The 21,019-nt window shown below is 45.5% G+C and overlaps 1 long non-coding RNA gene across 1 annotated transcript; it reads right to left on the bottom strand.

The window, feature by feature from the left end:
* Window positions 1-5,338: 5,338 nt before the first annotated feature.
* Window positions 5,339-18,854, bottom strand: LOC143942025 (uncharacterized). The gene is made up of 3 exons (XR_013264641.1): window positions 18,757-18,854; window positions 18,591-18,662; window positions 5,339-5,644 (listed from the first exon to the last, which is right to left on the bottom strand). It is a non-coding gene; the product is annotated as an uncharacterized LOC143942025 (long non-coding RNA).
* Window positions 18,855-21,019: the final 2,165 nt, after the last annotated feature.

Genomic DNA, 21,019 nt, shown 5'->3' on the forward strand with positions numbered 1-21,019 from the left:
TATGTTCAAAACAGATTTGATGGAGCAGCTAAACTGTATGACTCCATATAGTATAGCTGCTCCATCGAATCTTCTTAGAACTTTCGACAGACACCATAAGCCAAAGATTCAACGTTTGTATGTTTTTTGCTGCTTTGTCGTATCTTTGTCGTTCATGTTCAATGTATATAGTTCAAACAGAAAATGGACTGGTGATAGTGATCACGGATCAGACAGGTAACAAGATAGGGTATATAGAATCTATATAGAATCTCAATCTATAATATATAATCTATAATAATAAACCCCCCCCCCCCCCCAGAACACGGCAGCCTCTGAGGCTATCACAACACTAGCAACACTAGTATCACTATCAGGTTCACAACACTAACACAATAGCAGCAGATTATTATGAAAAAGTTAAAGCGGAGGTCCACCCTAAAATGGACCTCCGCTCATCGGAATCCCCCCCCCCTCCGGCGCCACAATTGGCACCTTTCAGGGGGGAGGGGGGTGCAGTTACCTGGATAATCCAGGTAACTGCACCCACTTCCGGGATAGCTGTCTGCGGAAAGGGGCGTAGATTACGCCCCTTTCCGCAACTGCCCGCCCCTTTGCGCAAGTGCCTCGCTGCCTGCTGGGAAACACACAGTTCCCAGAGGCAGCGGGGACCATCCGGATTGCGCCGTGCGGCTCGCGCATGCGCAGTAGGGAACCGGGAAATGAAGCCGAAAGGCTCCATTTCCTGATTCCCATACCCAAGATGGCGGTGGCAGGACCCGACAGACGACCTAGCGATCGGCGCGCTGGACAGGTAAGTGTCACTATTTTAAAAGTCAGCAGCTGCAGTATTTGTAGCTGCTGGCTTTTAAAAAAAAAAAAAAAAAACGCGGAGTCCCGGTGGACTCCCGCTTTAAGTTGAACTGTAGCTTGCTTCACTATTGTTCTGCTGCTGTGCTTATGCTTAATTGCTAAATGATTTAGGTTCTCTGACAAACAGACCAGCTAAGATTGACTGTCTTCTGAAATGATTCACTGTCTGTATCTCTCTCTGCTAGCAATTGTAAGTGAAAGTAAGTTGGCTGTACATGTGTACTTAGTTCTAGCTATTTTACTGCTCCTCCTCTTTGGTTACGATCAGCCAATAACATTCATCATCATCATTATTTTTATTTTACTTCCCCCACCCAATTCCAGCAGCAATCTTTTCTCTCTCTGTCGAATCTTTTCTCTCTCTGTCGAATCTTTTCTCTCTCTGTCGAATCTTTTCTCTCTATGTAGAATAATCTTGGACTAATAGGGGTAAGGTTAGGCACATTTGACCACATTTTCGATAGACACAGATTGTTATTGGCAGTGTCATGTCGAATCTCCTATCTATATCGAACTGTTGTCACAATGAAAACGAAAATAAAGTATTTGTTTATGTCGAATCTTTTGTTTTTTGGATTCAGCATTCTCGTTATTGCTTGTTAAAACGATAACGAAAATACCTGAAATTCGGACGAAAACAAATGCAAATGTCTAATAAGAGTCAAGGGATAACTCAACAGGAGGTAGAGCTAGTCCCTAATATCAGTCCCCCCTCTGAGGAGGGTCCAATGCTGAAAGAGGTCTTTCAAAACTGTTAACGCATGTAAACTTTCATTGGGAGAACTATGTGATCAACTAAAAGGGATGAAGTAGGAACTACTACTAGTCAGACAGGATGTGCAAAAGAGTGTAGAGAGAACAACAGCACTGGAAGCAAGAATAAGCCAATTGGAAGATGATTTACATCCACTGCATTATGAGGTTAAAAGTATGAGGAAGCAACTGGTTAGCCATGCTTCCAAAATGGACGAAATGGGAAATAGGCTCCGAAGGCATAATATTAGGCTGATGGGGTTACCTGAGAAAAGTGAAGGTCCCAATCCTATAAAATTCCTGGAAGCATGGTTCATAGAACTCTTTGGAAAATAAACATTTTCACAATTTTTTTCAATAGAACAAGCCCATCGGGTCCCTTTTAGAGCCCCGCCTCCTGGGGGCCATCCTAGACCATTATTGTTGAAATTTATTAACTACAATGATAAAGTGATACTGATGCGCAAAGCAAGAGAGATGGGGAATATTTTCTATGATGGTATGAAAATTTCTCTCTACCTGGACTATTCGTCTGATCTGCAGAGACGCAGAGCCAAATTCCTGGAAATGAAACATACTCTACACACATTTAAAGTTACATATGCACTTTTATACCCAGCGCGACTACATGTGGCGGTGCTGGGAGGGATCCAGATTTTTGATTCCCCGGCTGGAGCGACATTATGGCTAGAAGCCAATAAGGGGACTTTGCAAAAATTTTCAGGATCTTATTCCACACTCTGCAGAATAAACATGGCCCTGGGCAATGGGGAAGCGCTACAAAATGTAAAGAATATAGTATATTTGCCTAGGGGGGTCTTAAATCATTCACTTTTGATGGTGTCATTAAACCTGGGTGGGAAAAGAACACGGGATAGTTGGAAAATAAGTCCATTTTGGCTTGAATTAATGAAGGATGCAGAGGAAGTTTCACCAAAGTTAAAAGAGTTCATAGAGTTTAATATAGGTACTGCTCCAACTAGTGTAACATGTGATACCCTCAAGGCCTTCCATAGAGGCATCTTGAGCCAGCAGGTAGCAAAGGGAACAGAATAGGGGATTATTTCAGAAGCAGCGTTCCTTCGGGTAAGGTGTGGGTAGAATGCTGGCCCAGTTGGTGAAAACCAACTCCCCTCCATCAGCTATTCCTATGATTAGGACCATGAATGGGACAGTCTCTTCACCTGGGATGGAGATAGTAGAAACATTTGGTGCCTTCTATAGGGAACTATATAGTTCTCAAGGGCTGGGTGAGGAAGGAGAAATAGGTACATTTTTGGAGAGAGTGGAGATGGTAACTATTACCCAAGAGGAGAGGGAAGATTTGGAAGCCCCAATAGAATTGCAACAGGCAATGGCCAAGATGGCCAATCAAAAATCCCCAGGACCAGATGGTCTCCCGGTGGAGACGTACAAATACTATGGAGAGATATTGCTCCCAGAGCTGCTTGGGACATTGAGAGGTGCAGCGGCCGAGGGGAAACTGCCCGTCTCGATGAAAGGACCCATTAGATGTAGCTTCATATAGGCCGATATCCCTGATATGCTCAGATGTTAAACTCTTAGCCAAGGTATTATCAGATAGGCTGAATAGAATTGCCACAAAACTTATACATTCAGACCAAACAGGATTTATTGCTGGTAGATCTACTAGCATGAATATTAGAAGGGCATTCCTGAATATCAAGACACCATCGGAAAATAAGGAGTCAAGAGCTATTTTGGTCCCTGGATGTGACTAAGGCTTTTGACAGCCTAAAGTGGGATTATCTATGGTGCGTCCTGGAGAGATTTGGGTTTGCGCCTTCTTTTATTGGATGATAAAAATGATGTATAAAGCCCCAGTGCTAAAGTAAGAGTTAATAATGAACATTCTAAAAAAATAGAAATGAGTAGAGGGACAAGGCAAGGGTGTCCATTGTCTCCCTTGCTTTTTGCACTTGCAATGGAGCCATTGGCAACAGCAATAAGGTCGAACACCGAGATAAAAGGGTTCCAAAGGACGGAGGGGGGGGGGGGTGAAGAAAGAATCGCATTATATGCAGTCGATGTTCTCCTTTTCCTGGGAGACACTGGTCAATCCCTTAGGAAGGCAATCAAATTAGTAAAAGACTTTGGAAATTTTTTGGGGGTTAGTAATAAACTGGGGGAAGTCAGACTTGCTGCCAGTTGACCCCCTAGATTCTGTAGTTGCGCTGGAGATGCCCCAAATGGAGGTGGTACCGAGAGATACAACTAAATATCTCGGTATATATTTAACAATAGACCCTAATCAATATACCTGTATCAATAAAAATATAACACCATTATTGAATAGATTGAAACTAAAGTGCGATGTCTGGAGCCGGCTCCCCCTATCGGTGGCGGGCCAGTGTAGTCTGATTAAGATGATATAGATGCCACAACTATTATATGTCCTACATAATGCTCCGGTATGGATATGTAAAAAATGGGTTAAAAAGTTTAAAACTCTTTTTCGGGAGCTGATTTGGAAAAAGGGCCAGGCAAGGATCCGGCTTCAGACATTGCAATTACCGACGGAAAGGGGGGGGGGGGGTTTGACAGTAGTCCAGGCGGTAGAATAATGATGCCAGGAGCCCCGCAGAGGGGGGAGGGAGGAGGGGATAAAGGGAGAAAGTACTGACGAATAATGTGCCTGTAATATTTGTTATTTCTTTTTTTTTTTTTTTTATATATATATATTTTTATGTCTTTTTGTACTATAATGATTTGTACTGAAGGAGAAAAACGAAATAAAGATTAAATAATTAAAAATAAGAACTGTACCCGAGCCACCTTCATCAAATCATCCCCTGCAGCTATAACCTTTTTTTTTTTTTAACCACATCCCCCTCCCTAGATTGTAAGCTCCATGAGCTATTCCTTCTGTATTGTAATTGTACTGCGCCATCCCCCCTCCCCTACATTTTAAAGGGCTACATAAACTGTTGGCACTATATAAATCCTGTATAATAATAATAACAATAAAGAGTAACTATACTTTTGGTATGGAAAACGCCCTCCCCCTCTGGGTGATCTATGTACATTGCAGGGATTTTAACAAACTTTGTTGCAGAGTCCTACCTTTTGTTATTCTGAAAAAATCCCAGTTTGTTACTAGCAGAAATCCTTTACCCCTCAAATTTCCCCTCCAAGCACAAATCCTCTCCCCCAACTTCATATCCTCCCTACCAGCACAAATCTGCCCCCCCCCAATTTCCCCTTCTAGCACAAATCTCCCCCAACCATCCCTACTAGCACAAATCTCCCCCCTCCCCAAAAAAATATTTCCCCTACCTTTTTTACTTTTATAGCACAAACTCCCCAAATCCCCGCTCCTGGCACAAATTATTTTTCCCCATCCCCCATCCCAAAACAAGTCCCCCCCCCCCCCAAAATCACCACTCTTAACATACCTCCCTAAATTTGCCCTCCTAGAACAATTCTTACCCCATTTCCGCCCCTCTCCCCAAATTTGCCTTCTCAACACGAAACCCCTCCTCCCAATCTCTTTGTGGTGCCAAGCCCCCCCCTTCCCCAAGACCTCACATGATACCACAGTGCCCAGGGCAGCTGTCCCTCCTGCCCACCCCTTGTTCCTGCCAAAGAACCTTCAGGAATAACTGGACTCACATATTGTTCTGCATCCCCTTCCTAACCATAAAGAAGAAGGAGCTCTCTAATTGTATGTATTTCTTTATTACAGATTCCTGATCTGAGAGCATGTGGAACAATTGTCCCTGATTATCTTCCACACAATAAGTTGTAGATCCAGAATAAGGTCCGATCCAGTGACTCATAATTATTATCATATATTACAGCTATTCTGTCCTCCTCCTGCACCAGATCAGCTGGAGGTGCCAGGCAGGGCAATGAGAATTAGCAGACACAGGGCAGTCAGGACACGGGATCCGACGGGGACACTGGACGCCCCATCTACGTTCTTTTCATCCTCTGCATCTCCTCTGTCCTCTGCGTCTCCTCTGTCCTCTGTGTCCTCTGTGATCTCTGGCTTCCTGGTATAGATGTATGGATGATCCTGCAAAATATATTAAAATGGTTCTAAAGCGAAAACGTTTTTTGTACCATAATGCATTCCATATAATAAGGTAAAAAATGTTTTAGGATTTGCTGTGTCCCCCTCCCCCTCTAAACACTTACTGGACTCCTGGATCGACCCAGTGCTGTGCTGGGCTGCAGTCTTTTCTCCTCTCTCCCTCTTTACACAGGGACTGACAGGAAGCAGCTAGATTGGCTCCTGTTGCTGTCAGCCAAATCCAGTGAGGAGGGAGAGGGAGAAGTCACATTTTGTGTTTCAATGGACGCACACAGCACGACTCAGGAGTGAGCACATGGCTGTGAATAACATTGTGTTTCATCAACACAGTGTGTCTTTTTAGAGAGATAAAAGCAATTCTATTGTTTTCTATGAGGCTGTATACAGAGTGTGTAAAGATCGGTAAAACTGTGTACTGTGTTCAAACCAGGGATGTGCAGTCAGGGGAGGAGAGCCTCACCTGCCATGAACATTAATGGAAAAAAAAAAAAATTATCAAGGGTCGTAGCTTCAAGGGGCGGGAGGTGGGGGGGGGGGGGGGCGGGCTGGTTTAGTAACTGAAGTCCTATCCCACCACTGGTCAAAATTTGGGGCTCCTGCCACCTATAGTTCGGGAGATACAGGGCTTCTTGTACAGCCTGTCAGAAGCTACACACACAGCAGTCAGTTTAACCACTTAACCACCTTCAGACCGGACCATTTTGCTGGTAAATGACCAGAGGTCTTTTTACAATTTGGCACTGCGCTGCTTTAACTGGTAATTGCGCGGTCATGCAATGTTGTACCCAAACAAAATTTGCGTCCTTTTCTTCCCACAAATAGAGCTTTCTTTTGATGGTATTTGATTGCCTCTGCGATTTTTATTTTTTGCGATATAAACGTAAAAAGACCGCAAATTTTGAAAAAAAATGATATTTTCTACTTTTTGTTATTAGAAAAATCCAATAAACTCAATTTTAGTCATACATTTAGGCCAAAATGTATTCAGCCACATGTCTTTGGTAAAAAAAAAGTCAATAATTGTATATTTATTGGTTTGCGCAAAAGTTGTCACATCTACAAACTAAGGTACGTTTTCTGGAATTTACGCAGCTTTTAGTTTACGACTGCCTATCTCATTTCTTGAGGTGCTAAAATGGCAGGGCAGTACAAAACCCCCCCAAATGACCCCATTTTGGAAAGTAGACACCCTAAGGAAATTGATAAGTGGCATGTTGAGCCCATTGAATATTTTATTTTTTTGCCTCAAGCGATTGAATAATGACATAATGATTTTTTTTTACACAAAGTTGTCACTAAATGATATATTGCTCACACATGCTATGGGCATATGTGAAATGACACCCCAAAATAAATTCTGCTGCTTCTCCTGAGTACGGGGATACCACATATGTGGGACTTTTTGGGAGCCTAGCCGCGTACGGGGCCCCGAAAACCAAGCACCGCCTTCAGGCTTTCTAAGGGCGTAAATTTTTGATTTCACTTCTCACTACCTATTACAGTTTTGAAGGCCATAAAATGCCAAGATGGCACAAAACCCCCACAAATGACCCCATTTTGGAAAGTAGACACCCCAAGCTATTTGCTGAGAGGCATTTTGAGTCCATGGAATATTTTATATTTTGCCACAAGTTGCGGGAAAATTACAAACTTTAATTTTTTTATTTTTTTTTTCACAAAGTTGTCACTAAATGATATATTGCTCACACATGCTATGGGCATATGTGAAATGACACCCCAAAATAAATTCTGCTGCTTCTCCTGAGTACGGGGATACCACATATGTGGGACTTTTTGGGAGCCTAGCCACGTACGGGGCCCCGAAAACCGAGAACCGCCTTCAGGTTTTCTAAGGGCATAAATATTTGACTTCACTCCTCACTACCTATTACAGTTTTGAAGGCCATAAAATGCCAAGATGGCACAAAACCCCCACAAATGACCCCATTTTAGAAAGTAGACACCCCAAGCTATTTGCTGAGAGGCATGTTGAGTCCATGGAATATTTTATATTTTGCCACAAGTTGCGGGAAAATTACAAACTTTTTTTTTTTTTTCTTTTCACAAAGTTGTCACTAAATGATATATTGCTCACGCATGCCATGGGCATATGTGAAATGACACCCCAAATGACACCCCAAAATAAATTCTGCTGCTTCTCCTGAGTACGGGGATACCACATATGTGGGACTTTTTGGGAGCCTAGCCGTGTACGGGGCCCCGAAAACCAAGCACCGCCTTCAGGCTTTCTAAGGGCGTTACAGTTTTGAAGGCCATAAAATGCCAAGATGGCACAAACCCCCCCCCCCCAAATGACCCCATTTTGGAAAGTAGACACCCCTAAATTTAGGGGTACACTAGTGAGACTAGGTAATAAATGGCGGGTGCCCTGAAACTATAAAAAAAATAACTAACCAACCAGCGTCACCTGTAACAGTTTTATATGGTGATCACTGGTGAAAGGGTTAACTAGGGGGCAATCAGGGGGCTTTATGCGGTAGTATATGGGGGTCCCTGGCGCTATAAAAAGCTGCAGCGAACCTAAATACCTACCTGCCTAACTAGCGTCACCTGTGACACTAATACAGCGATCAGAAAAACTATCGTTTATTAGGCTGGGTTCACACTGGAGCGATGCGGGAACGCCATGAATCCGCGGCGGGTTCCCGCATCGCATGCCTCCCGGCGGCAGTTCACACTGCCCTATGCGAACTGCTGGGAGTGTCAGTGAAATGTTAATGACACCCCCAGATCAGTTCGCATATCGCAGTGCGATCTGCAAACTCGGATCGCATGGTGTGAACACCCATGCGATCCGATTCTGCTGCGGGCCAAAAAAAGGGTCGAATTTGCGGCGGGTGCGGCTGGTGCGACACAAATTCAGCCATACTATCTGTATGGCTGAACTCGAATCGCACAGAGATCGGATGTGATTTGCACTGCAGTGCGGTGCGAATCACATTCGTTCTCATAAACCGCTGCAATGTGAACCCAGCCTTAGTGACACTGGCGACGGGGGGTGATCACGAGGTTAAACCTTTATTGGGGGGGTTAGGGGGGCACATTAGAACTAAAGGGGGCTAACCCTAACTGCCCTAACAGTTATTACAGTCACAAATGACACCAATGCAAAAAAAAAAAAGCAATTGGTGTCACTGTGACTGGGGGGGGCAGGGGTAATTGGGGGGTGATCGGGGGGTAAAGGGGGGGTGTGAGTGTGCCTGGCATGTTCTACTGTGTAGTGTAGTGCTTGTGCAACTCACCGATGCTCTCTCCTCGGTGCCGGAACGAAAAATACCGACACGGAGGAGAGATTACATCACTTCCTCTCCTGTGTTTACATTACAGGAGAGGAAATGATGTCACGGGACATTTTCATTCGTCGGGAGCGATCGCGAGGGGGTGGCCATGAATGAATGGCCGTCCCCTCGTCCGGGATCGCTCCCGAACGAATACCGACCGCCGCAGGCAAGGACGGGCAGGCAAGGACGTACATGTAAGCCCTTATGCCTGCCCGTGCCATTCTGTCGACGTACATCGTCGTGCGGCGGTCGGCAAGTGGTTAAGGACCGCCTCCTGCACATATACGTCGGCAGAATGGCATGGCTGGGCACAATCATGTACCTGTACGTGGCTCTTTACGTGCTTCCGGCGGCGCGCTCCCGACCCGGTCCTGAGTTCCGTGACCGTGGCCACGTGAGCAACGGACCTGATCGCCGCTGGTGTCCCGCGATCGGGTCACAGAGCTGAAGAACGAGGAGAGGTCTGTGTAAACAAACCTCTCCCTGTGCTTCCTACTGTGGCTGTCACCGATCGTCTGTTCCCTTTTATAGGGAAAGACGATCAGTGACGTCACATTCCAGGCCACACCCCCTATAATAAAAAAAACATAACGTCACACATAGCCCCTACACTGCCCCCTAGTGTTTAACTTAATTTACACAGGAATCAGTGCATTTAAATTGCACTGATTGCTGTATAAATGACAATGGTCCCAAAAATGTGTCAAAAATGTCCGATGTGTCCGCCATAATGTCGCAGTCACAATAAAAATCGCTGATCGCTGCCATTACTATTAAAAAAAATATTAATAAAAATGGCATAAAACTATCCCCTATTTTGTAAACACTGTAACTTTTGCGCAAACCAATCAATAATCGCTAATTGTGATTATTTTTACCAAAAATATGTAGAAGAATATGTATCGGCCTAAACTGAGGAAAAAAACGTTTTTTTTATATATTTTTTGGGGATATTTATTATAGCAAAAAGTAAAAAATGCATTTATTTCAAAATTGTCGCTCTATTTTTGTTTATAGCAAAAAAAATAAAAAACGCAGAGGTGATCAAATACCACCAAAAGAAAGCTCTATTTGTGGGGAAAAAAAAGGATGCCAATTTTGTTTGGGAGCCACGTCGCATGACTGCGCAAATGTCAGTTAAAGCAACGCAGTGCCAAATCGCAAAAAGGGGTTTGGTCCGGGGCTTAAGTGGTTAAATACAAGCTGACACACTCTGTTTGCAGCAGACTGAGAGGATGAGCTCACATTGCCTCTCCTCACTTCTTGTTAAAAGCACTGAGCTCAATGGACAGCTTGGAGCCTTGCACCAATAGTAAAGAACCATTGGAACAAGCTGCCCATTAAAAATGCGGCACACCTCTCACTGCAGGGTCATAGAAGGATGCACGTGTCTAAGGCCGGGTTCACACTTGTACAACAATCGCTCCGAAATTGAGAGCTCATGTCGCATGACATGTGAAAATCAATGTTTCCCTATGAGAGCCACCTTAACTGGTCCGACAAAAGTCGGTCTGACTTTGAAAATGCTCCCTGCACTACTTTGGTCTGACTTTGATTCTACTTCAGCCCATTAAATATCACTGAAGTCGGATCAAAGTCAGATCACGGTTTTAACTGACCTGACTTTGGTGAGCGACTTGTGCTCTGATGATCTTGAAGGGGGAAGCCCGAAGCCAATAATAAAAAAAAATGGCATGGGTTCCCCCTCCATGACCATACCAGGTCCCATGCCAATTTAAGTAGTGGGGTTGTCAGGAAAAGGCCCTTGTCCTCAACAACATGGGGACAAGGTGCTTTGGGTGGGGGGTGCAGGACGCCCTCTGCCCCAAAGCACCCCCCCCCCATGTTGAGGGCATGCGGCTTGGTATGGTTCAGCAGGTGGGGGGGTTTGCTCATCCCCACCCCCTTTCCTGGCATGCCATGCTGCATGCTCAGATCAGGGGAATGGTATGGATTCATACCAAACACAAAGTGCCTAGCATTGTCGGGATCAAAGTCGGATCCCCATTCATTGAAGTCGGGCAGATGTTTGAGTTCAAGTCGCAGGGCAAAGTCGGATCCACAGTGGTACGACTGTTGTGTCATACCAGTGTCAACCTAGCCTAAAAGACAAATGTTCCCTTCCAGTCTAGCCCTCTTAACTACAAGGAAAAAGCGTGTTTATGTGTATACGATATACCCACAATCCCATGTTTTTCTCACACAGTTAAGAGGGAGAATGAGAATCTTCTACTTCTGAAAAGGTAGAAGCTAAATCATATATTATTATGCTATATATTATAAGATAGTAATTTATTGTTTATCTATTTACTGTGAAATTACTGTTTTAAAGGTATAACTTCAAACTTCAGTAATTTGTCCGTTAACAAATGATAAAAGACGATTTGGGTCTTTTAGTTCAGAAGGGCCTGAAACGAAAAGTTTTTACTAAAAAGGAAGCCAATTATCTAGATCAGCCTTTATCAACCTTTTCAACACCTGAAATAGTTCTCTGGTCTTAGGGAACCCCTGCTAAAAATGAGAAATCTACAACTCATGATACATTAGTGTGATGGTCAGTGGGAAGAACAGTCCTTACACTTGTGGTCATTGGGAAGAATTGCCTCCTTACAGATGGCTAAAAAGATCAATGGTGTGAGTGGAAAGTTATCTATCTGAGAAGCAGAAATTGCCTGATGCTGTAGGAACCCCTAGCAACCTCTGGAGGAACCCTATCGTTCCACAAAACACTGGTTGAGAATCACTGATCTAGATCCTAGTGCCTGTAGGACGCCAATCATATATTTTTTGCCGAAGGCCAGTAAGGATGCTATACATCCGTCGGGGAGACCTATAGTAAATGGCATAGAATCAGTTTCGGCACGTTTAGGCCAGTATATATTTTTTTAAATAACAAACATGTCATACTTACCTCCACTATGCAGCTCGTTTTGCACAGAGTGGCCCCCGAACCTGCTCTTCTGGAGTCCCCCGGCACGTCTCATGGCTCCTCCCTGCATCGGAAAACCCCCTAGGAGAAGCGCTCTCCTGTGGGGGTTACCTCGCGGGCGCACTCCTGAGTCCAGCATTTGCATCCATAGCAAAGAATGCTGGACTCGGCCCCGCCCCCTTGCACCCATGTCATTGGATTTGATTGACAGCAGCAGGAGCCAATAGCTGCGCTGCTATAAATCTATCCAATCAAGAGCCGGGACCCCAGGTAAGTAAAATGGGGGTGCTGGGGGGCCGGTGACTGCCAGTTTTTTTTCACCTTAATGCATAGGATGCATTAAGGTGAAAAATGGGCACATTGGCAACATTTGGGGCACAGTGGCAGCATTTAATGGGCACAGTGGCAACATTTGGGGCACAGTGCCAGCGTTTGATGGGCACAGTGGCTGCGTTTGATTGCACAGTGGCTGCGTTTGATGGGCACAGTGAGTCTGCAATTGATGGGGGGTTTTTTTCATAATTTGTTTGTTTGTGCCCCCCCCCAAAAAATTTGAGCACCAGTCGTCACTGGTTATAACCCTTCCTTGCTCTATCCAATAGGAAAAAAGTTATGCCTATAGTTCTTTAAATATCACAAAGCACAAAGGGGTAAAATTGTCCAAAAATTCCACTTTTATCTCATATTTCATATTTCTTATTATTGGCCCAAACCCCTTTAATTTTATACCATATCAGAATGAACATTTGTGCATTGCCTTGTTTTTGTTATCTAATGCAATAAAAAAAAAAACATATTTAGAATAGAAGCAAAATTAGGAATATGTCAGGGCTGGCTTAGCCCTTCCTCCTCTGGGCTGGCTGCTCAGCTGGCAGCTAACTGCCAGCTCTCTTCTCTTTCTACAGTTACCAGCTGTTCCCAATGTTGCTCATCTGACCTGCCTATTTAAAGCCTTCCAGCTCACTTTTCCGTTTGCCTTCGCGTTGGTCACATCACAAGGAACCATCTCCTGCTGTTTGTTTCAAGATTGGCTTGTTGACATCCCACCTGGCTTCTTATCCTGCTTGCAGTTGCTCTCCTTGGATCCCTGACTTCTGGCCTGGCTGATTATCTGATCTGGTTAATGAACTTTGGACTGGCTGACTACACGATCTGGCTACTGGACTCTGGCTATGCTTGACTAAGCTTTTTTCTATTTAACTTTTTATTTTTATTAATAAACAAGTGTGATTTGATTGTACTTCTGTCTTAGTCTGTTTCATGGTTTCTAAAAGTATGCGAAGGACATGAATTCAGAAGATACAGTCAATCCACTTGTTGTTAATATTTTTTAAAGATTGGATGAGCAAGATAACCGCATGGATCAGTTTGCCTTGGCGTTACAAGTGTTCCTGAATTGCACGGCTCATCTGGAATCCCCCACGGTGGCTGCTCTGGTACAACCTGAGTCGCAGGCCGTCCCTGCTGCTGCGCCAGTCTCTGTGCAGGCACCCGCCTCGGGTATTACCTCTATAAGAGGTATGTCTGGTTCTGCTCCGCTTCCCCAGCGATTTGGGGGAGATCCAGTTCAATGCAGAGGGTTTCTCAATCAGGTTGAGATATACTTTGAAATGCTGCCCCAGGCGTTTCCCACGGACAGAAGCAAAGTAGGTTTCGTGATATCTTTGCTTTCTGAGAGAGCCTTGGCCTGGGCTAACCCTCTATGGGAAATGCAAAAACCTGTTGTCTTGAGTTACCCTCATTTTGTGGCCTCCTTTAAAAGGGTTTTTTGACGTTCCCGCACGCTCCGCCTCTGCTGCCAAGTGCCTCATGTCCATCAAACAGAGTACGAGAACTGTTGCCGACTACGCCATTGAATTCCGTACTCTGACAGCAGAGGTTGCTTGGAACAATGAGGCCCTCGTGGCTGCTTTTTCTCATGGTCTCTCGGATTCCATCAAGGATGAGATAGCAGCCCGAGATATACCCACTGAGCTGGAGAGCTTGATCTCGTTTGCCATCCTCATTGACTCCAGACTCAGAGAAAGACTTTCTCTTAAGGAGTGCTTGCGGAAGCCTCCTGTATGTTTGCCTCCAAGCTTTGTAGTGCCACCCATGCCTCCCTCACCTCCCATGCCTCCTGGTACCGAGTTGGTCAGTGAAGATGAACCCATGCACCTGGGCTTCACGTGTCTCTCTGCAGATGAGAGAGCCTTTAGGAGGAGGGAGAGATTGTGCCTTTATTGTGGCCAGGCAGGTCACTTTTTGAAGTCTTGACCTACCCGTCCAGGGAACGCCGAACCTTGAGGTCCTGTCATGGACAGACCTTAGGTGGCGTTGTTTCATCCCCAGTTATCCTCCCCAGTTATCCAGAAAGATAAGCCCCTGGTTTTGGTGACCTTTTCTTGGGCTGAGTCGTCCATCGAGATACAGGCTCTAATTTACTCTGGGGCTGCAGGCCTGTTCATTGATGCTACATTTGTTTTGCAGTACTCGATTCCGCTGCAGCTGCGCGACACGCCACTTGCCATTGAGGCTCTTGACGGGAGACCTTTACAGCCTGCCCATGTGACTCATGAGACAGTTCTGTTGTCCATAGCCTTAGGGGCTCTTCACCATGAGATAATCCAATTCCAAGTTATTTCCTCACCCAGATTTCCACTGGTTATTGGTTATCCTTGGTTACAGAGGCACAACCCCTCTTTTGGCTCCGTGCTGAGGTTCTCTCCTGGTCACCACAATGCAGTGAGATATGCTTCCTGAAGGTATCCAAGGTCCTGTGCACCGCTTCACTCCCCTCCCTGCCGGAGGAGTACCGTGATTTTGGCGATGTCTTTGATAAAGGTCAAGCAGGTAGTTTGCCTCCACACCGGCTTTATGATTGCGCAATTGACCTTCAACCTGGTGCCATACCTCCTTGTGGCCGGGTTTACCCTTTGTCGGTCTTGGAGGATAAGGCCATGGAGGAGTATGTTGCTGATGCACTTTCTCGAGGTTTCATCCGCAAGTCCTCGCCTCCTGCTGGTGCTGGTTTCTTCTTTGTGAAAAAGAAGAACGGTGAACTGAGACCTTGTATAGATTATAGGGGTCTCAATCGTGTCACGATTAAGAATGCCTACCCGATCCCATTGATTACTGAGTTATTTGACCGCCTCAAGGGAGCAACATTTTTCACAAAGCATTACCTGAGAGGGGCATACAATCTCATGCGCATTAAGGAGGACGACGAGTGGAAAACTGCGTTTAATACCAGAGCAGGCCATTATGAATACCTGGTAATGCCTTTTGGCCTTTGTAACGCCCCGGCAGTTTTCCAGGAATTTATTAACAATGTCCTCAGAGATTTGTTGCAGTTGTGTGTGGTGGTTTATCTCAATGATATCCTCATATTTTCCAAGTTCCTGGAGAGCCACCACACAGATGTCTGTTGTGTGCTTCAGAAACTAATGCCACGTACACATGACCAGACTTTTCGAGGGACTAGGTCCGACAGACTTTCGACTGAGTTCTGACAGAGTTCTGACGGACTTTCCGAATGAACGGACTTGGCCACACACAATCACACCAAAGTCCGATGGATTCGAACGTGATGACGTATGACCGGACTAGAATAAGGAAGTTCATAGCCAGTAGCCAATAGCTGCCCTCGCGTCGGTTTTTGTCCGTCAGACTAGCATACACACGAGCAGATTTCTCGGTAGGAACTGGGTCCGGCGGAAAAATTTGAAACATGTTCCATTTCTAAAGTCTGTCAGACTTTTGCAAATCAAAAGTCCGCTGCAGCCCACACACGATCGAATGGTCTGCCGGAATCATCCGTCGGACCTTTGATGTTGAAAAGTCCGGTCGTGTGTACGTGGCATAAGAGAGAATAATCTCTATTGTAAACTGGAGAAGTGCGAGTTCCATCGTGAACAGGTTACATTCCTGGGCTATGTCATTTCCTCTGCTGGTTTTTTGATGGACCCAGAGAAACTTTCGGCAGTCCTACGTTGGACTCGACCTGTGGGTTTATGTCCTCTGCAGCGTTTCCTGGGCTTTGCCAACTACTATCGGAAGTTTATTCGTAACTTCTCATCTCTGGTCAAGCCCCTGACTGATATGACCAGAAAGGACGGTAACCCACAGAGTTGGTCTCCGGAGTCCATTAAGGCCTTTGAGACTCTCAAGGCTGCCTTTGTTTCTGCTCCTGTGTTGGCACATCCTGATCCTATGTTACCTTTTATCCTAGAAGTTGATGCTACCACTGTGCCCGTTGTTATTCTTACTGACCATAAGAATCTTACATTCTTGTCTGAGGCTAAGCGACTCTCTCCCAGAAGGGCGCGATGGGCTCTTTTCTTGTCGAGCTTTAATTACATTGGCTCATTCTTACCCAGTACTAAGAATGTAAGGGCTGATGCCTTGTCACGACAATATTCCTATATACACTATATACTATATTACCAAAACTATTGGACGCCTGCCTTTACACGCACATGAACTTTAATGGCATCCCAGTCTTAATCCGTAGGGTTCAATATTGAGTTGGCTCACCCTTTGCAGCTATGACAGCTTCAACTCTTCTGGGAAGGCTGTCCACAAGGTTTAGGAGTATGTCTATGGGAATGTTTGACCATTCTTCCAGAAGTACATTTGTGAAGTCAGGCACTGAACTGTGATTAGCCACATGACTTCTCACAAACTGCAAACAGGACTTCGTATGGCTTTCTTCCATCAATGGATTTCTTCTTGCCACTCTTCCATAAAGGTCAGATTTGTGGAGAGCACGACTAATAGTTGTCCTGTGGACAGATTCTCCCACCTGAGCTGTGGATCTCTGCAGCTCCTCCAGAGTTACCATGGACCTTTTAGCTGCTTCTCTGATTAATGCTCTCCTTGCCCAACCTGTCAATTTAGGTGGACGGCCATGTCTTGGTAGGTTTGCAGTTGTGCTATACTCTTTCCATTTTCAGATGATGGATTGAACAGAGCTCAGTGAGATGTTCAAAGCTTGGGATATATTTTTTATAACCCAACCCTGCTTTAAACTTTTCCACAACTTTACCCCTGACCTGTCTGGTGTGTTCCTTGGCCTTCATGGTGCTGTTTGTTCACTAAGGTTATCTAGGTGGTGTTTGAAGGCAATTGGTTCCACTAGATTCTAGTTAGGGGTATCAAATTAAAGGGGGCTGAATACAAATGGACGCCACACTTTTTACAGATGTATTTGTGTAGCAAGGTCCCAAGCCCCAAAAGGCCTAATGGTGACCTCCAGAGTCAGGGACAACTGACATCCTTCTATGTAGAGTGGGTTACAAGGCATGGTGGGTGTAATACAAGATGCAGTGATGGGCGCCAAACACTTTTTGGATGCAAAGAGATTTATTGTCTCTTGAACAAGAACTGTGGGAGAAAGAGTTAGGGCCAGGACACTCTTAAGTAGATGCAGTGATAATTGGCAGACTCCGGGACTTCTATGAGTAGACAGCTATACAGGTGAAAGCCTCCAGCTGGACATCATTTGTCTTTTATGGCAACAATCTAACAGTTACTAACGGTAGTTGTACCTAACTATTGGCAACACAAACTATTGGCAACACAAACAAACTTGTACTCCACAGTCTCTCACTGTAGGTCTTCGCTTACTGAGCTCCCAGTTTCTTGCTAGACTCCCGGATCCAATCGCCACTGGATCCCTCTTCTATCGCTGCTAGGGCCCTGGCTTGGCACCCACTGATGCTCCACAAGCATTACCCCTGCTGCCCCGCTGGGTCCCTGGGCACTAGCTGAAGCTTTCCCTTTTCTTCACCGTTCCCAGCTGGTGGGAAGACTGCTCCAGTACTGACTCCAGATTACTCATGGTGGTCTCCGGTAACAAGGTGGGTGGTCCCTTACTGGCGACAGCTTCCCCTCTACCTCCTCTTCAATCCTGCAGTCCCAACCTTGCACTGATTCTCCTGCTCCTGGTTAGGCCCTCAGGCAGCCTAGCAGCCAGATGTCCCCAGGATAGGCCTCAGGCTTCCGGCCTAGCAGCCCGGGCAGCATAACACACCTCCACCCAGACAACCATCCAGGCACAGAACACCGATCACCTGACTCCACCAAAATAAATAGGTTCTCCCAGCAGGCCAAGAGACCCAAAGAAATCCCTGCCGATTGGCTGAGACACCCCATCCATCCATGGTCCCATCTTACAACACCCTTGCCAATCCAATGCCACCACCATATTTCCACCCGGTGACATAGGGGAGGGAGTGCAGCATTCCAGAACCTGAGAGGAATCAATTGATCTTCTATCAATTAACCAGGACAATTACCACATGGTGAACTAAATTTTACAAGCAACCCTGCCTAAACTTCAGGGTGCTACATCTGCAAAAATGTTTGAATACCATTTATCATTTTCCTTCCACTTCACAATTAAGTACCACTTTGTGTTGGTCTATCACAGTGATGGCAAACCTCGGCACCCCAAATATTTTGGAACTACATTTCCCATGATGCTCATGCACTCTGCAGTGTAGATGAGCATCATGGGAAATGTAGTTCCAAAACATCTGGGATACCAAGGTTCCCCATCACTGGTCTATTACAAAAAATCCCAATAAAATATATAATTAGGTTTTAGGTTGTAGCATGACAAAATGTGGAAAATTTCAAGGGGTTTGAATACTTTTTCAAGGCACTGTAATAATGCTGTACTGAAATACCCTGCACTGGTGTACATGGGTCTTACCTCGGACGGGCACAGAGGCTCAATATCGTCTGAAAACCTTTCCAGCAGAGACTTCTTCCCCTCCGGCTGCAGCTGGACCAGAAAATGACAATGTGAATCAGAAGATGAAATGTTATTTGAAGTAATATACAATCTGTGGAGGATTCCAGCACCTTCTATACATTACCATGTTATTCCACAGAGCCTTTGCCATCTGCTCGTGACCCTTGATGGTCAGGTGGAAACAATCCGGAGTGAAGAACGAATAGTCAATCTGACCGCTCTGTACAAGATAAGAGACACCTCAGTTGCATAGTGAGCCAATTCCCTGGGTGACATCACATGACATGAGCACAGAAATACAACGATGAATGAAAACTACAGCAAAGCATTTCGCCCCTGATAAATGTCACATACCTGGTCAATGGCTGGCTCTACATGCTGCAGAAAGGGTTGCAGAACGACAGCAAAGTCCCTCTTCCCATCATATCTCCCCGACTTCTCTATCAGATCTGCCAACTTCTCCTGCAGAATGTAGACACAAAATATCAGAAACTAAAGATAATATGAATGTATTATTGTCTGTGTACAGAACTATGGTATATGATCGAGCTATATAAATGTAAAATAATGTGTGACTGCGGTGGGACATTAGAGTGTAAGCTCCTCTGGTACAGAGACATATGAATACTGCAGTATAGATTTAAGCTATACAAATGTATAGTAGTAATAATAATAATAATAATGGTGTGTTACTGTGAAAGGACCTTAGAGTGTTAGCTCCTCCGATACAGAGTCTGCTGAGACTGGCTCGGTGTTCTCTGTACAGCACTGCAGAATATGGAGCAATATAAATATATATAATACTGCGTGACTGTAGCAAGGTTATTAGAGTGTAAGCTCTTCTGGTGCAGAGACTGATGTGACTGGTGTGACTACTGATGTTCTCAGTACAGCACTGCAGAATATGTCAGAGCTATATAAATGTATAATAATAATAGTGTGTGGCTGTGGTTGAACATTAGAGTGTAAACTGGTCAAACCATGTCTTTATGGAGCTGTTCGAAACTAGTCAAATCATGTCTTTATGGAATGGTCCGAACTGGTCAAACCATGTCTTTATGAATCTGGTCCGAACCGGTCAAACCATATCTTTATGGAGCTGGCCGCAACTGGTCAAATCATGTCTTTATTTAGCTGGTTCAAATTGGTCAAACCATATCTTTATGGAGCTGGTCTGAACTGGTCAAACCATGTCTTTATTGAGCTGGTCTGATCTGGCCAAACCATGCCTTTTATGGAGCTGAACCAAACTGGTCAAACCATGCCTTTATAGAGCTGGTCCAAACTGGTCAAACCAAGCCTTTATGGAGCTGGTCCAAACTGGTCAAGCCATGCCTTTATGGAACTGGTCTGAACTGGTTAAACCATGCCTTTATGGAGAAGGCCCGAACTGGTCAAGCCATGTCTTTATGGAACTGATCCAAACTGGTCAAACAATGCCTTTATGAAGCTGGTCCGAAATGGTTAAACCATGCCTTTATGGAGCAGGTCTGAACTGGTCATACCATGTCTTTATGGAGCTGGCTTTGTACACAGAAGCACAGTCATGATGGAACAGAAAAAGGTCTTCCCCAACCTGTTACCACACTTGCAAGAGTACAATTTTCTAAAATGTTTTTGCATGATATAGAAGTAAGGCCACGTACACACGGGCGGACTGTCTGCCCAACTTAGTCCGCCGAAACACATTTGAGCGGACAGTCCGCTTGTGTGTGGGCTTCAGCGGACTTTTTCAGCGGACAGTTTGACGAACAAAGTCTTACGGAATTTCCGTAAGATTGTCTGTCCAAACTTGGTTTGAGCGGACAGTCCGCCCGTGTGTGTGCCAGTCCGCTGTACTTTTGAAATGAGCGGACTTTTCCCGCCCGGAGAAAAGTCTGCTCATTTCGAGCGGGTATCCATGTAGGCGGAGCACGCGACGGAGACGTCGCGGGCCCCGCCGCCTGGTATGGACTTAAAGGGGAGCCCCAACGCCGAAAAAAATCGGTGTGGGGGTGCCCCCCAAGTCCACAACAGACCCTTGTCCGAGCACGCTACCCGGCCGGCCAGGAAAGGGGGGCGAGCGAGCGCCCCCCCCCTCCTGAGCCGTACCAGGCCGCGTGCCCTTAACATGGGGGGTGCTTTGGGGAAGGGGGGGCCGCGCGGCCCCCCCACCCCAAAGCACCTTGTCCCCATGTTGATGAGGACAAGGGCCTCTTCCCGACAACCCTGGCCGTTGGTTGTCGGGGTCTGCGGGCGGGGGGCTTATCGGAATCCGGGAGCCCCCTTTAATAAGGGGGCCCCCGGATACCGGCCCCCCACCCTATGTGAATGAGTATGGGGTACAATGTACCCCTACCCATTCACCTGTAAAATAAAAGTACCAAAAAAAAACACAACACACGAGA

Source organism: Lithobates pipiens, unplaced genomic scaffold (genome assembly GCF_037356315.1).
Source record: "Lithobates pipiens isolate NorthernLeopardFrog02 unplaced genomic scaffold, aLitPip1_a1.2 Scaffold_30, whole genome shotgun sequence".
Taxonomy (NCBI): Eukaryota; Metazoa; Chordata; class Amphibia; order Anura; family Ranidae; genus Lithobates; species Lithobates pipiens.